This window comes from Pristiophorus japonicus, chromosome 8 (assembly GCF_044704955.1).
Source record: "Pristiophorus japonicus isolate sPriJap1 chromosome 8, sPriJap1.hap1, whole genome shotgun sequence".
NCBI lineage: Eukaryota > Metazoa > Chordata > Chondrichthyes > Pristiophoridae > Pristiophorus > Pristiophorus japonicus.
The window spans coordinates 74,403,624-74,418,413 of record NC_091984.1 but is presented as its reverse complement, the minus strand read 5'-3'; positions in this window follow the sequence as shown (position 1 = coordinate 74,418,413).

Below are 14,790 nucleotides of genomic sequence, written 5' to 3'. Positions count from 1 at the left end.
AAGTCTGGACAAATAAAGACCCGCTACTGTCTTTTGTTAAGAAGTGTGCCCTGAATGGAATTGGTACCAGCCACGTACGGGGCATGCCCTGAGGAATTTAAACCGTTTCATAGGCGCAAGGATGAACTCTCGATCAGGCCGATTGCCTACTATGGGGAAACTGAGTAGTCATGCCCCAGATGGGCAGAGAGGTGTTTATCAGAGAACTTCACAATGAGCACCCGGGCATTGTCATGATGAAGGCAATTGACAGGTCACACGTTTGGTGGCCAGGGATAGATGCCGACCTGGAACTTTGTGTTCGCAGGTGCAACACGTGTGCTCAGCTGGGCAACACACCCAGAGAAGCCCCCCTTAGCCCCTGGTCCTGGCCCGCCAAACCATGGTCGCGCATCCATGTGGACTACGCAGGTCCTTTCATGGGAAAAATGTTTTTGGTTGTAGTAGACGCCTACTCCAAATGGATTGAGTGTGCCATTTTAAATTCAAGCACATCCTCTGCCATGGTAGAAAGTCTACGGGCAATGTTGGCCGCCCATGGTCTACCGGATGTCTTGGTCAGTGACAATAGCCCGTGCTTCACAAGCACTGAATTCCAGGACTTCATGGCAGGCAATGGAATCAACCATGTCAGAACGGCACCGTTCAAGCCGGCCTCAAACGGCCAGGCGGAACGAGCAGTGCAGTTAATCAAACAGGGGATGCTCAGAATCCAAGGAGGTTCCCTGCAAAGCCACTTATCACGCTTCTTGTTGGCCAATAGATCCCGACCACACTCGCTCACTGGGGTTCCACCCACAGAGCTGCCAATGAAAAGGATGCTCTAAACCAGGTTATCCCTTATACACCCCACTATGAAAGAAATTGTTGAGAGCAGGCATCAGTCACAATCTGACTACCATGACAGGAATGCGAGGGCGCGATGTATTGATGTCAATGACCCTGTTTTTGTCCTTAATTATGCTGCAGGGCCCAAATGGCTTTCAGGCACTGTGATTGCCAAAGAAGGGAATAGGATTTTGGTAGTTAAACTTACCAATGGACAAATCTGCCGCAAACACATGGATCAAACTAAAAGGAGGTTCAGCAACCCCATAGAAGAAACAGAGGAAGAACACGACGTAGAGTTTACTCCACCACAGGTGACCGAACACCAGAACCAAGTGGAGGAGAGCCCAGTCACTGTGGGCAGTCCGGACAGGCCTGAGGCACCGCAAACAGCAGACACTCAGGCCAGCACCCAACAACCGGAGCCCCAACTCAGGCGCTCTACAAGGGAGCGTAAACCACCAGAGAGACTTAACCTGTGATCCCAATAAGACTTTGGGGGGGAGGTGATGTCATGTATTCAACTATCATTGTAACCCATGTATAAGCTGACCTAAGTTGTACACCTTGAGAACATTGATCACAAGGGCGTGAACTTGTGGGAGACACTTCTAACCTGGACTTTCAGGTATAAAAGGGGAAGCTCCACCCACCTTCATCACTTGAGGTCTTGGTAATAAAGGTAACTGGTCACAGAGTGACCTTCTCTCAAGTATGGGCCTCGTGTGCATTTATACTGCATAGTAAGGACATATCACCATGGATACTGGAACCACATTTAATTTAATTTCCAGCATTATAGTAGGACTTTTGGTAAAAGAATTACCCCATACACTTCTTCGTCCTGTACCTCGGGTTGAGTTGCCTGTGCTGCTTGATCCACGTTCGATCGATCATCCTCAGCCACGTGGTGTGTCGCAGCACGCTTGCTTGTTTGCGGACACAGTTGCTGAAGGGGCCCCATTGTTGCACAACCTCTGCACATGTATTGCTTGAATCGGAATTGATGGGCCCGATGATAGCCCCCACAATGCCAACAAGGCAAGATTTGATTCACCCCCAATGGTGGATTTTGAGCAGTTACTGGTCGTACGAACGCGGACAAGTAGGCCCTGCCATGTGCAGCTCTGCCTGCCGACGATATTATTTATGCACAGTACTTGCCAGTGAGTTTCGTTGCTGGGAAGATATCTGTTTCGAGTTTTCGTCCGTGGACATGCATGCCTGGGCAATCGTAATGGCCATGCTCAGGTCTAGAGATTCAGCAGCCAGCAGCTTTCGAAGGATGACCTCGTGGCCAATGCCAAGCACGAAAAGGTCCCATAGCATTTCCTCCAATGCAGCTCCAAAGTTGCACGGCCCAGCGAGACGTCTCAGGTCGGCGACAAATTCCACCATGTCCTGGCCCTCGGAGTGATTGTGTGTATAGAAACGATACCTCGGCATGATGATGCTTTCCTTCGGTTTAAAGTGGTTCCGAACCAGCATACACAATTCATCGTAAGTCTTATCCATTGGTCGAGTTGGTGAGAGTAGATTCTTGATAAGGTCATAAATTTTTGACCCATGAATGGAGAGGAGAACCACCCTGCGCTTAATTGCATTATCGGTTGCTTCCAATCCATTGGCTACGAAATAGTGGTCGAGGTGATCAGTGAAATCCTCCCAGTCTTCCCCTTCCATGAATCTCTCCAAAATTCCAACAGACATGGTTGCGTGAAAATTCGCATTTTTAACTCATCGGCAATTGTTAAGTATCGAATAACTCCACGAGGCTAAGTTCGGTGAGCTAGTTCAGACATGACCTTACTCCAGTTTATTTATTCTCAAAGTGAGTATTCAACATGGCTGCCAACATTATATACATGGCTTGCATGTGTCTGTCAGTGACCATTAGGCTAAAGAACAGGAAACAGAGAGTAGGGATAAATGGTTCATTCTCGGGTTGGCAATCAGTAACCAGTGAGGTGCCGCAGGGATCAGTGCTGAGACCCCAACTATTTGCAATCTATATTAACGACTTGGAGGAAGGGACTGAGTGTAACGTAGCCAAGTGTGCCGACGATACAAAGATGGGAGGAAAAGCAATGGTGAGGAGGACACACAAAATCTGCAAAAGGACATAGACAGGCTAAGTGAGTGGACAAAAATTTGGCAAATGGAGTATAATGTTGGAAATTGTGAGGTCATGCACTTTGGCAGAAAAAATCAAAGAGCAAGTTATTATTTAAATGGAGAAAGATTGCAAAGTGCTGCAGTACAGCGAGACCTCGGAGTACTTGTGCATGAAATACAAAAGGTGAGTATGCAGGTACAGCAAGTGATCAGGAAGGCCAATGGAATCTTGGCCTTTATTGCAAAGGGGATGGAGTATAAAAGCAGGGAAGTCTTGCTACAGCTATACAGGGTATTGGTGAGGCCACACCTGGAATACTGCGTGCAGTTTTGGTTTCCATATTTACAAAAGGATATACTTGCTTTGGAGGCAGTTCAGAGAAGGTTCACTAGGTTGATTTCAGAGATGAGAGGGTTGACTTATGAGGAAAGGTTGAGTAGGTTTGGCTTCTACTCATTGGAATTCAGAAGAATGAGAGGTGATCTTATTGAAATGTATAAGATTTTGAGGGTGCTTGACAAGATGAATGCAGAGAGGATGTGTCCGCTGATAAGGGAGTCTAGAACTAGAGGGCATAATCTTAGAATGAGGGGCCGCCCATTTAAAACTGAGATGAGGAGAAATTTCTTCTCTCAGAGTGTTGTGGATCTGTGGAATTCGCTGCCTCAGAGAGCTATGGAAGCTGGGACATTGAATAAATTTAAGACAGAAATAGACAGTCTTTTAAATGACAAGGGATTAAGGGGTTATGGGAAGCGGGCAGGGAATTGGACCTGAGTCCATGATCGGATCAGCCATGACCGTATTAAATGGCGGAGCAGGCTCGAGGGGCCGTATGGCCTTCTCCCGCTTCTATTTCTTATGTTCTTATGTTCTTCTTAGAACTCCGACAGTCGCGCCTTCCGGTGGCAGGTAAAACCCAGTTAACATACATAACAGTCACGATGGAACTCATCCAAGCCTATTATTCCCATAGGCATGGCCATCTGGACTCTTCACTTCATCCAAGTGTACATGTAATTTAGCTTGGATTTTTAGTTGTGCTGTAAAACAAAGAACCTCTCAAAGTTTCTCTTTTGGTTGGCAAGAATCTTCCACCAACAAAAAATTTCAGCAAGGGAATCCGATTATCCAATCCTACATCACCAGTGTGATATATTCTTACGACATCACTAAAGCACACACACACACAAGGTGGCTCCATTACATCATGTGACTTGTCACATGACACTTTTATTGTATTTACATCAGTAGTTGCATTACCACAGTAGTTCACTAGGTGGGGCAGTAGTGCACTAGGTGGAGCTCTATATTACATCACCTTCCATCTGCGAGGTTATCCTTCACCTTCTCTTATTTCCCACCTTCACTATACAGTCAGTGAAGCAGCATTCACTTGCTGAGGAATCTATATCTATGTGTGCATACTCGCAATGGAGGGACCGGTCCCTTTCATGTGAGAGTTACACCTGCATGTAATGGACCCACACTTGCACTAAATGCCGATGCCTCATGACACTGCTACTCACCAACCCTTCTTTGCTTTGCAGGCCAAGGTCTCCCACAACTGTTTGGAGCAACAAAAGATTGGTGGGGGCAAGGGCGATATTCAGCAGCTGACTCATATTGAAGAGAGGGTGCAGCGGCTAGTGGGCCCACATCTTGCCTTCCCTGTGGCCACCAGTCATGTGGATTTCACTGGGGCAGCATCGGCCAGTAAAAGCCTTCCTTTAATGCCATCTCCCCCTGAAAGTCCAAGCACCTACCAGTCAATTGCTTATGATTGTGTGCAAGTTGCTTGCTGCATGGTGCAGTGCCCTACCGCACCCTTACAGAACCCTTTGTGCCATTTATGATTGCAGAAGATACCCCGAGTGTGAGTCAGAGCGAGACCTACACCCTGGAGGCGAGTGTGAGCCAGAGTCAGGACGAGACCCTTAAGCCGAGTGCAGACATTGCCGGCGTGTCCAATGAGGGCGATGAAGAGGGGGACACTGCTGCCAGCACCGCGTCACTGCTTCCTACATTCCCACATGCCAGCTTAGATACTGGGAGTACATGGTCGGGTCAGTTAGATTTAGGAGAGGGGTCTTCACTGGGTGATGCACCGGGGCCTAGTGGGCTGCAGCATGGTCAAAGGCAAAGGGAACCTCGAGTGCCAGCTCTCCAGGGGGAAAATTCGCACACGAGTTCTGCTGCAGAGCACTCAGACAAGCCCCTCAATGTGGCGGCTTTTGAAACAAGGGTGCTGGCCATGCATTCGCTGATGTTGAGGGCAATGGCAAGGGAGCCTGAGAGCCTGTCACAAGTGGTTAGGCGCATGGAGGAGTGTGCTTCCTGCATTGTGGACAGCTCTATGCAGACCATGGAGCCCATCATTGCCAGTGTGCAGACGATGGTGGACTCCCAGAGTGACCAGTTGTGATGACTTGTGTCGTGGGCGATGTGGCAGCTGCCATTATAGCACAGGCGCAGGGAAGGAGCAGCTGAGTGCTACTTTAAAGGATGGCTGCGGCATTGGAAGCTCAGAATGGTCTCAAGCACTCTCAGCAACAGGCCACGGAGCATCTTACTGCTGTCATCTCTGGTGGCATCGAAACTGTGTCTGCTCTCATGTAGTCTCAGCTGGATGCCACAGGAGATCTGACTGCTGCCATCGCAGCAGGTTCCACCACGGTCCACCGGGGGTCTTCTGGTGGACCGTCACCCCACCGACCTATGCTCCAGCAGATTAGCGGTGATGGTGAAGTGCTGCCCCGCGGGAGTGACGCAGGCTCATCACACCAGGATCATGATGTGCTCTTCAGGATCACAGCAGTCCTGAGCCCAGACCTGCCACTCCGCCATTGCTGCCAACCATGGCTTCGCCCCAGCCAATTCCGACTGAAGGCGCCAAGGAGGATGTGGCCCAGTCTGCAGCTGGCCCTTCTGGTTGAGGGCATCCTAGAAGGGCATCTGTAGCTTCTACACCTGAAACACAGCAGCCTTCCCAGAGCCACAGAGGAGAAATTGCGATATAGTTCCAGAATAGGTATGCGTAAGAGGGGTTATAAGGAAATGCACAAGGGTGAGAATTGATTATATGTATGTTTTGTTGATCCATTATTTGTGGTGTAATAAATCTTTATTTTAGGTTTGAATATCTGTGCAGGTCTCTCACATCACTGGGGGCAATGCTGTGTGAAAGGGCTCATTGGTTTGCCCATGGAGATGCACAGATGAAGGCTAAAGTGCGCATGAACTCAGCAGAATCGAGCAGCAATGAGACGGTTTAGGATTTCCCTTGCAGGGTCTGGATGGCGACGCCGCCTCCTGTGTGGCTGCCGACCCGCATCTTGCTCCTCCTCCTGCGTGTCGTATCCTGATTGGATGAATCAAATTGGCCAAGGTAGCCTTGAGGAAGAGTTCATAGAGTGTATCTGGGATGGTTTCCTTGAATAGTACATTGTAGAACCAACCAGGGAGCAGGCTAGCTTAGATCTGATACTGTGTAATGAGACAGGATTAATAAATGATCTCATCGTAAAGGATCCTCTAGGAAAGAGTGATCATAGCATGGTTCAATTTCAAATTCAGTTGGAAGATGAGAAAGTTGGGTCTCAAACCAGTGCCCTGATCTTAAATAAAGGTGATTACAAAGGTATGAAGGCAGAGTTGGCTAAAGTGGACTGGGAAAATAGGTTAAAGTGTAAGATGGTTGATAAGCAGTGGTAGGTATTTAAGGACATATTTCATAACTCTCAACAAAAATATATTCCAGTGAGAAGGAAAGACTTTAAAAGAAGGGAGAATCATCCGTGGCTAACTAAGGAAGTAAACAATGGTATGAAATTGAAAACAATGGCATACAATGTTGCCATGATTAGTGGGAGGCCAGAGGATTGAGCAACATTTTTAAACCGGCAAAGGATGACTAAAAAAATAATAAAGAGAGAGAAGCTGGATTATGAGAGTAAACTAGCAAAAAATATAATAACAGATAATAAGAGCTTCTACAGGTATATTAAAAGGAAGACAGTAGCTAAAGTAAATATTGGTCCCTTAGAGGATGAGACTGGGGAATTAATAATGGGGAACAGGGAAATGGCAAAGATTTTGAACAAATATTTTGTACCGGTCTTCATGGTAGAAGACACTAAAAACATCCCAATAGTGGATAATCAAGGGGCTATAGGGAGGGGGATCTAAAAACAATCACTATCTCTAAAGAAAAAATACTTGCAAAAATAATTGGACTAAAGGTGCACAAGTCTCCTAGACCTGTTGGCCTACATCTTAGGGTCTTAAAAGAAATGGCTGCAGAGATAATGGATGCATTGATTGTAATCTACCAAAATTCCCTGGATTCTGGAGAGTACCCAGCAGATTGGAAAACTGCAAATGTAATCCCCCTATTTAAAAAAGGAGGGAGACAGAAAGCAGGAAACTATAGACGAGTTAGCCTAATCTGTTGTTGGAAAAATGCTGGAGTCCATTATTAAGAAAGTAGGAGCAGGACATTTGGAAAAGCACAATACAGTCAAGCAGAGTCAGCATTGTTTTATGAAAGGGAAAGCATGTTTGACAAATTTTCTTTGAGGATGTAATGAGCAGGGTGAATAAAGGGGAACCAGTGGATGTAACGTATTTGGATTTCCAAAAGGCATTCGATAAGGTGCCACATAAAAGGTTATTGCACAAGATAAGAGGTCACAGGTTTAGGGGTAATATATTAACATGGATAGAGGATTGGCTAGCTGACAGAAAATAGAGAGTCGGGATAAATTGGCCATTTTCCGGTTGGTAAACAGTAACTAGCGGGTTGCCAGAAGGATTGGTGCTGTGGCCTCAACTATTTACAATCTATATTAATGACTTAGATGAAGGGACCGAGTATATGTAGGCAAGTTTGTTGATGGTACAAAGATGGGTGGGAAAGCAAGTTGTGAGGAGGACACAAAGAATCTGCAAAGGGATATAGATAGGCTAAGTGAGTAGGCAAATGTTTGGCGGATGGAGTATAATGTGGGAATGTGGGAATGTGTGAGGTTATCCACTTTGGCAGGAAAAATAAAAAATAACATTATTATTTAAATGGAATGAGATTACAAAATGCTGCAGTGCAAAGGGATCTGGGGTTCCTTGTGCATGAAACACAAAAAGTTAGTACGCAGGTACAGCAAGTAATCAGGAAGGCAAATAGAATGTTCGCCTTTATTGCAAGGGGGATAGAGTATAAAAGCAGGGAAGTCCTGCTAAAACTGTACAGGGTATTGGTTTGACCACACCTGCGTACAGTTTTGGTCTCCTTATTTAGGGAGGGATATACTTGTATTGGAGGCAGTTCAGAGAAGGTTCACTAGGTTGATTCCTGAGATGAAGGGGTTGACTTATGAAGAAAGGTTGAGCAAGTTGGGCCTATACTCGTTGGAGTTTAGAAGAATGAGAGGTGATCTGATTGAAATATATAAGATACTGAGGGAGCTCGACAAGGTTAATACAGAAAGGATATTTCCACTCGTGGGGGAATCTAAAACTAGGGGGTATAGTTTAAGAATAAGGGGTCGTCCATTTAGAACTGAGATGAGGAGATCGTAAATTTGGAATTCTCTGCCCCGGAGAGTTATGGAGTCTGTGTCATTGAATATATTTAAGGTGGAGATAGACAGATTTTTGAATGATAAGGGAGTGAAGGGTTATGGGGGGTGGGCAAAGAAGTGGAGCTGAGCCCAAGATCAGATCAGCCAGGATTGTATTATGTGGCAGAGCAAGCTCGAGGGGCCAAATGGCCTACTCCTGCTCCTATTTCTTATGTTCTTACATTCTCCTCCTCCTGGTCCTCCTTCTCAGGTTGTACTGCTGCCTCGTCCTCCAATGGTTGCGCCCTCATGATTGCCAGGTTGTGAAGCATGCAGCAGACGACCATGAATAGGTGAGTACTGTAGCACTCCTCCTGAGCAATCCAGGCATCAGATCCTCTATTTAAGGATTCCGATGGTCTGCCCAATGATGTAACTGGTGGCTGAATCGCAGTCATTGTAGGATTACTGCACAGCAGTCCTGGGGTGGCGAAGGGGAGTCAGCAGCCAAGTGCAGAGTGGGTAGCCCTTGTCTCCAAGGAGCCAGCCGCAATCTTGGTTTGGCCCAGCAAACATGCCGGGCACACCGGTCTGGCACAGGATGAAAGCATCATGGCTGCTGCTGGGATACCAGGCATCAATTGCCATGATTTTGCGGTTGTGGTCACACACCAGTTGGACATGGAGAGAGTGGATTCCCTTACGGTTACGGAAGATCTCGGGGTTGTTCTGTGGCGCCCTCAATGCGATGTGGGTGCAGTCTATGGTGGCCTGAACCCTGGGGAAGCCCACAATGCTTACGAATCCGGTCTGCAGCTCCAACTGCTTCTCCCTGCTCATCCGGAAGGATATGTAATCCCTCCTCCTCTTATACAGAACATCTGTCACCTGACAGATGGAGCAATGCACGGGAAACAGGGAAATGTTCAAGATGCCTGCTGTTGCAGCTTGAAAAGATCTAGTCACATAGAATTTGAGGGCGACGGTGACCTTTGATGCGATGGTCAGAGCTGGCCTCAACCATGTTTGATGCTGCAGGTCTGGCTGGCTGCAGGAGATTGCACAGCTCCGTCACGATGTCCTTGCGGAATCGCAGTCTCCAGAGACACTGGTCATCCGTCGGGTCCATGTAGGAGAACTGCTGGCTGTAGACCCTTTGATGATAGGGCCTTCTGTCCCCATGTCTATGTAGGCGTCTTCCTCTGACAGCTGCCTCATTGCCTTCTCCCTCCTGCTCTTGTTGGTCCTCACCCTCTGCAGCCTGGTGCTCGCAAGCATCTGTCTCCTGTGCATGCTGCTTCCTGTCCATCTAGCCCACTATGTTGTGCTGGGGGTGTCATGTATCCAACATGGTTACTGTTTGTACTATTACAAGGTGTGCCACCAGAGGGCACCGCAGTGGGAGACTTGTAGGTTACCTGTACAGGTGTGCCTGGCTTCGTATAAAAGGCAGGCCACCATATGTGATCCTCACTCTGGAGTTATCAATAAAGGACTAAGGTCACTACAGTTCAAGTACAACACATTGCCTCGTAGAGTCATTATCAGAGCACCTAAAGACATAACAATTGGCGATGAGATTACGGAGCTTCACGCGAAAATGGCTACCCTTGGTACATTGCAGCAGTTCGCCGATGGTGATGAGTGGGACGCCTTCGTGGAGAGGCTCGACTATTTCTTCACAGCAAACGACCTGGCAGGCGATGATCCGGCCACACTGGCTGATAAGCTCAGAGCTATCCTGCTCACCAGTTGTGTGCCCACTGTCTATGGCCTCGTCAGGGACTTGCTGGTGCCAGCGAAGACAATAACCAAGACATACGAGGAGCTTGTAATGCTGATCCAAGAACAACTCAAGCTCAAAGAGAGTATCCTCACAGCCAGACATCGGTTCTACATCCACCGACGGCCCGAAGGCCAGGAAATCGCGAAATATGCTGCAGACCTCAGGAGGCTGGCGGTACCGTGTGATTTCGGCGACCACCTCACCGAAGCGCTGCGGGACATCTTTTTTATTGGAATCGGCCATGAAGGCCTTCTTCATAAGCTACTGTCTGCAGATACCACAGTCACACTGCAGAAGGCCATCTCCATGAGCCAGGCATTCATGACCTCAACATGCGACTCTAGGCAGATGACTCATCCTCAGGACTCAAACCCGGCAAGTACTGTGCACAGAGTGGCGCTGTTTAGAGGCTGGACTGTAGAACGCGAACCTTCTCAGGGAAGTGAGAACAGGCCCTCGAGTCCCTTAACTCAGAGTCCACCGAGGGGGACTAACCGAGTAGCTCCATGCTGGCATTGCGGAGGGAATCACAGGGCTCACCAGTGCCGCTTTAAAGACTATGTGTGTAAAAGCTGCAGCACAAAGGGCCACCTCCAGAGAATGTGTAAAAGAAATATGACTCACTGTGTTGATGAAGAGTCTGCAGGTGGCCATAAATCCAGTGGGGATTATGCAATGATAGTCAGGAAGGCAGCTCAGCCCCACAATGAGATATATGGCATGTTTACCTGCATCACCAAATGTTCTCCGTTGGGGATGGAAGTCGAGATAAATGGCGTTCCAGTCTTCTTGGAAGTGGACATGGGGGCGAGCCAGTCAGTAATGAATCAAGACGCCTTTGAGAGGCTGTGGGACAATCAAGCTGAACAACCCGAGTTGGTCCCGGTTCAGGCAAAGCTGCGCACCTACACCAATGAACTTATCCCAGTCGTTGGTAGTGCGGATGGAAAGGTACTCCATGATGACATGGTGCACAAGTTACCCCTGTGGATTTTTGCAGGTGATGGACCAACGCTACTCCTCGGAAGAAGGTGGATGGAGAAGATCCATTGGAGCTGGGAAGATTTCATCCCTCCAGCGATCGACGTCCTCCGCGCTCAGAGGCAAAGCAAGCCCTCACCTGAGGGTGGATCAGGCACCAGAGAGCAGACCAGCACAGCACCCGATGCACAGACCGCTGAGCATGACGGCGTGGAGATGATCCAGCTGAGACGACCCGAACGAACCTTCCAGGCTCCAATGGCAGGACTCCGGAGGAAGAAAATCGGATCCAGAGGCGACCTCCCAGCTTTGGTGGCAGAACCCGGGGACAAGAGGATCACCGCAGTCGACATCGAGGATGGAGGAAAGATGGTGCCCAAACCACAAGGTGATGCACTGAAGAAAAAGATGGCGGCAGCCAGATCACGAGGTGCAGCGGATGGAGCAACACATGGCACCAAACGGAGAAGCGGATTGGGGTAAAGCAAGCAAGGCTCTCTTAAAGGAGGCCTGCAACCTTCCACACTTAAAGGGACAGTTCCACATTCTTAATCAATGTAAGAGCAACTGTGAGTTAGATGTAAAATGTGTAATTAATGATCGGAGTTGTTTACATGTAATAAGCAAAGAAAAGTCGCGCGATCGTGATCGGATCCACAGGTTACTTACCATGAATAGTGAAAAGTTATGCGATGTAGGATTTCAACTGCACTCAGTCAATGCAGTGGGCAGACACCCATCGGGAGTGCACAGGTCCAGCGAGCTATCCAATGCACACAGGAGAAGGTGGCGGCGGCTGTAATGGCTGGAGAGGCAGTGGGCAAGGGACGCAGCAGTCATGACTGAGGAACATGCAGAAAGCCATGGAGATGGAGACAGAACTGAACCCAGACAGGTGCACCAAGAATGCCCTCAGGAAGGGGCTATCGTCAGGAGGAGGGTCAGGTACGCAGACCCCTTGTTATGTCTTTAGATGCTCTGATAATGTGTTGTATTTGAACTATAGTGACCTTAGTCCTTTATTGATAACTCCAGAGTGAGGATCACACGTGGTGGCCTGCCTTTTATACTAGGCCAGGCACACCTGTACAGGTAACCTACAAGTCTCCCACTGCTGTGCCCTCTGGTGGCACACCTTGTAATAGTACAAACAGTAACCATGTAGGATACATGACATCATTCTCCCCCAAGCCTTTAGTGCAAATCATCTTTGCATTGACTGCGCTCTGCCTCCCTGCCTCGTACAGTGTGCAGAGTTATGCACCATGGAGTGTGGCCACAAGCAGCCAATACATACAAGCTGCAGAGCAAGCGATCTCAGGAGGGCAACGGCACCAGTATCGATACTCAGCCCCTGATCGGTTCCACCTCTCAGGCACTCGATGTCACCAACCGCCACGAGCCTGAAAGAGCAAACTGCGCCAAGGCGCAGCCACCAGACCCTATCACCACCAAGGCCATACCCGGGAATGAAGGGTCACCCGCAACAGTTCTCCCAAATGGGACCAGGACCAGCCAGGATCCCAAACCAAATAACGCCCAGGCAAGCGAGTCAGCAGTTCCCTGTGCACTGCTAGACGACTGCTCCTTAGGGAACAGCAGTGATCCGGGGCATAAGGAGAGGACAGGGAGGTCACAGGCATTTGTGAACCTGGCCGACGCTAGGAACAACACAAAAGCCCCGAGAGCAGGCAACTTGAGCCAACCGTGTTCCCACTGCCAGCACTGGGCATCGCGCCATCACCAGACTACCTGGACACCATCCAGCAGTCCTGACACTAGTTTGTCCTCACCAAGAATATTCCAAGCATGCACCACTACTGCAACACTGTGAATGCAATTTTTTTTTTCTTTGGACATGAATGTAATGAACCACGGCACCAAATGTATGTGCGGTGGGTGGGGGTGGGAGAGAATGGAGTGGTCATGGACACACAAACAGAAACCACCAGCACTCTACTGCCAACGAAACACCACCCACTCACCCAAGTTGGAAATGATCCGCCTAGGGTCAACCAGATAGAGCTAAGCCCAGAGCGCAGTCAATGCAAAGACAATTTGCACTAAAGGCTTAGGGGAGAGTGATGTCATGTATCCTACATGGTTACTGTTTGTACTATTACAAGGTGTGCCACCAGAGGGCACAGCAGTGGGAGACTTGTAGGTTACCTGTACAGGTGTGCCTGGCCTAGTATAAAAGGCAGGTCCCCATGTGTGATCCTCACTCTGGAGTTATCAATAAAGGACTAAGGTCACTATAGTTCAAGTACAACACATTATCAGAGCATCTAAAGACATAACAAGGGGTCTGCATACCTGACCCTCCTCCTGACGACAGTCCCTTCCTGAGGGCATTCTTGGTGCACCTGTCTGGGTTCAGTTCTGTCTCCATCTCCATGGATTTCTGCATGTTCCTCAGTCATGACTGCTGCGTCCCTTGCCCACTGCCTCTCCAGCCATTACAGCCGCCGCCACCTTCTCCTGTGTGCCTCCCTGCCTCGTACAGTGTGCAAGAGGTGTTCCACTGCCAGCACTGACCCCATTTAGTTCTCCTCCGCAAGTCTAGCCTCCTCAATTAGTGCTCTCTGTTGTAGAGTATGAAGAGCCTGGGCCATTATAACTCAATCCCGGTGTTAACAAGGCAACTCACAATGGTTTAAAAAGTCCAAAGAAATCTCGCCGACAGGAATGCAACTAGACGTAACTTGCCTTTAAATGCCGCTGGTGGTCTTGAACAAGCAGTGTGTACCGAACTAAAAACCTGTCGTTGGCACCGTTGGAAGATGATATAAGCTGAATTTAGTTCCCAGGATGGGACCGAGACAGTGCGTGATATGATGACGTCGTTAACGACGCATATGCAGGAGCAGGGCGGAAGTGGGGTAGATATAGACACCGCCGGAAAAACCCATCAGGGCAATTCCGCACTCACCCATGGCCGCCGCTTTCAGACGACCACAGGCCTTATAGAAAGCAGTAATTTCGGCCCCTACCTTTCTTGACGTGCAATTTAGTCTCGCGCTGTGTACTGGGAATCCCCATCTCAGAGCTGCAGTGATGTCAACAACCTGTCTAAGCAACTAATTACATTGAAGAATTGTTACAGACAGCAATCCAGGAAATAAAAAGCAGATTTTATCCTCACTTTTAAAAAATGTTACAGAGAGCGGTATAAAGATTGGGACTTTCACATTAGGATAAGGTAGAAGCTGAAACATCATCAACAAACTTTAAAAAAATAATTATTTTTAAAAATTGTAATTTTTATCATAATGGAGAAATGTGACATTTCACAAATAAAAAAATAATTTTTCAGGACCAGAATGGTTGTATAACAGTTAATATGTTGTTAAAGCCTCAGTTACATCTATTCCATCAAGGCTTAACATTTAATGGGGTATTTAACAGCGATATGTGCACAGAAAAGCTCAAGTATTCACCAGTTCCACTGATTTCATGGATTGCTGGCTATGGGGTAGGGGTGGGAGGGGTCCAGAGCGTAGCCAGTGCTGGAGCCATGA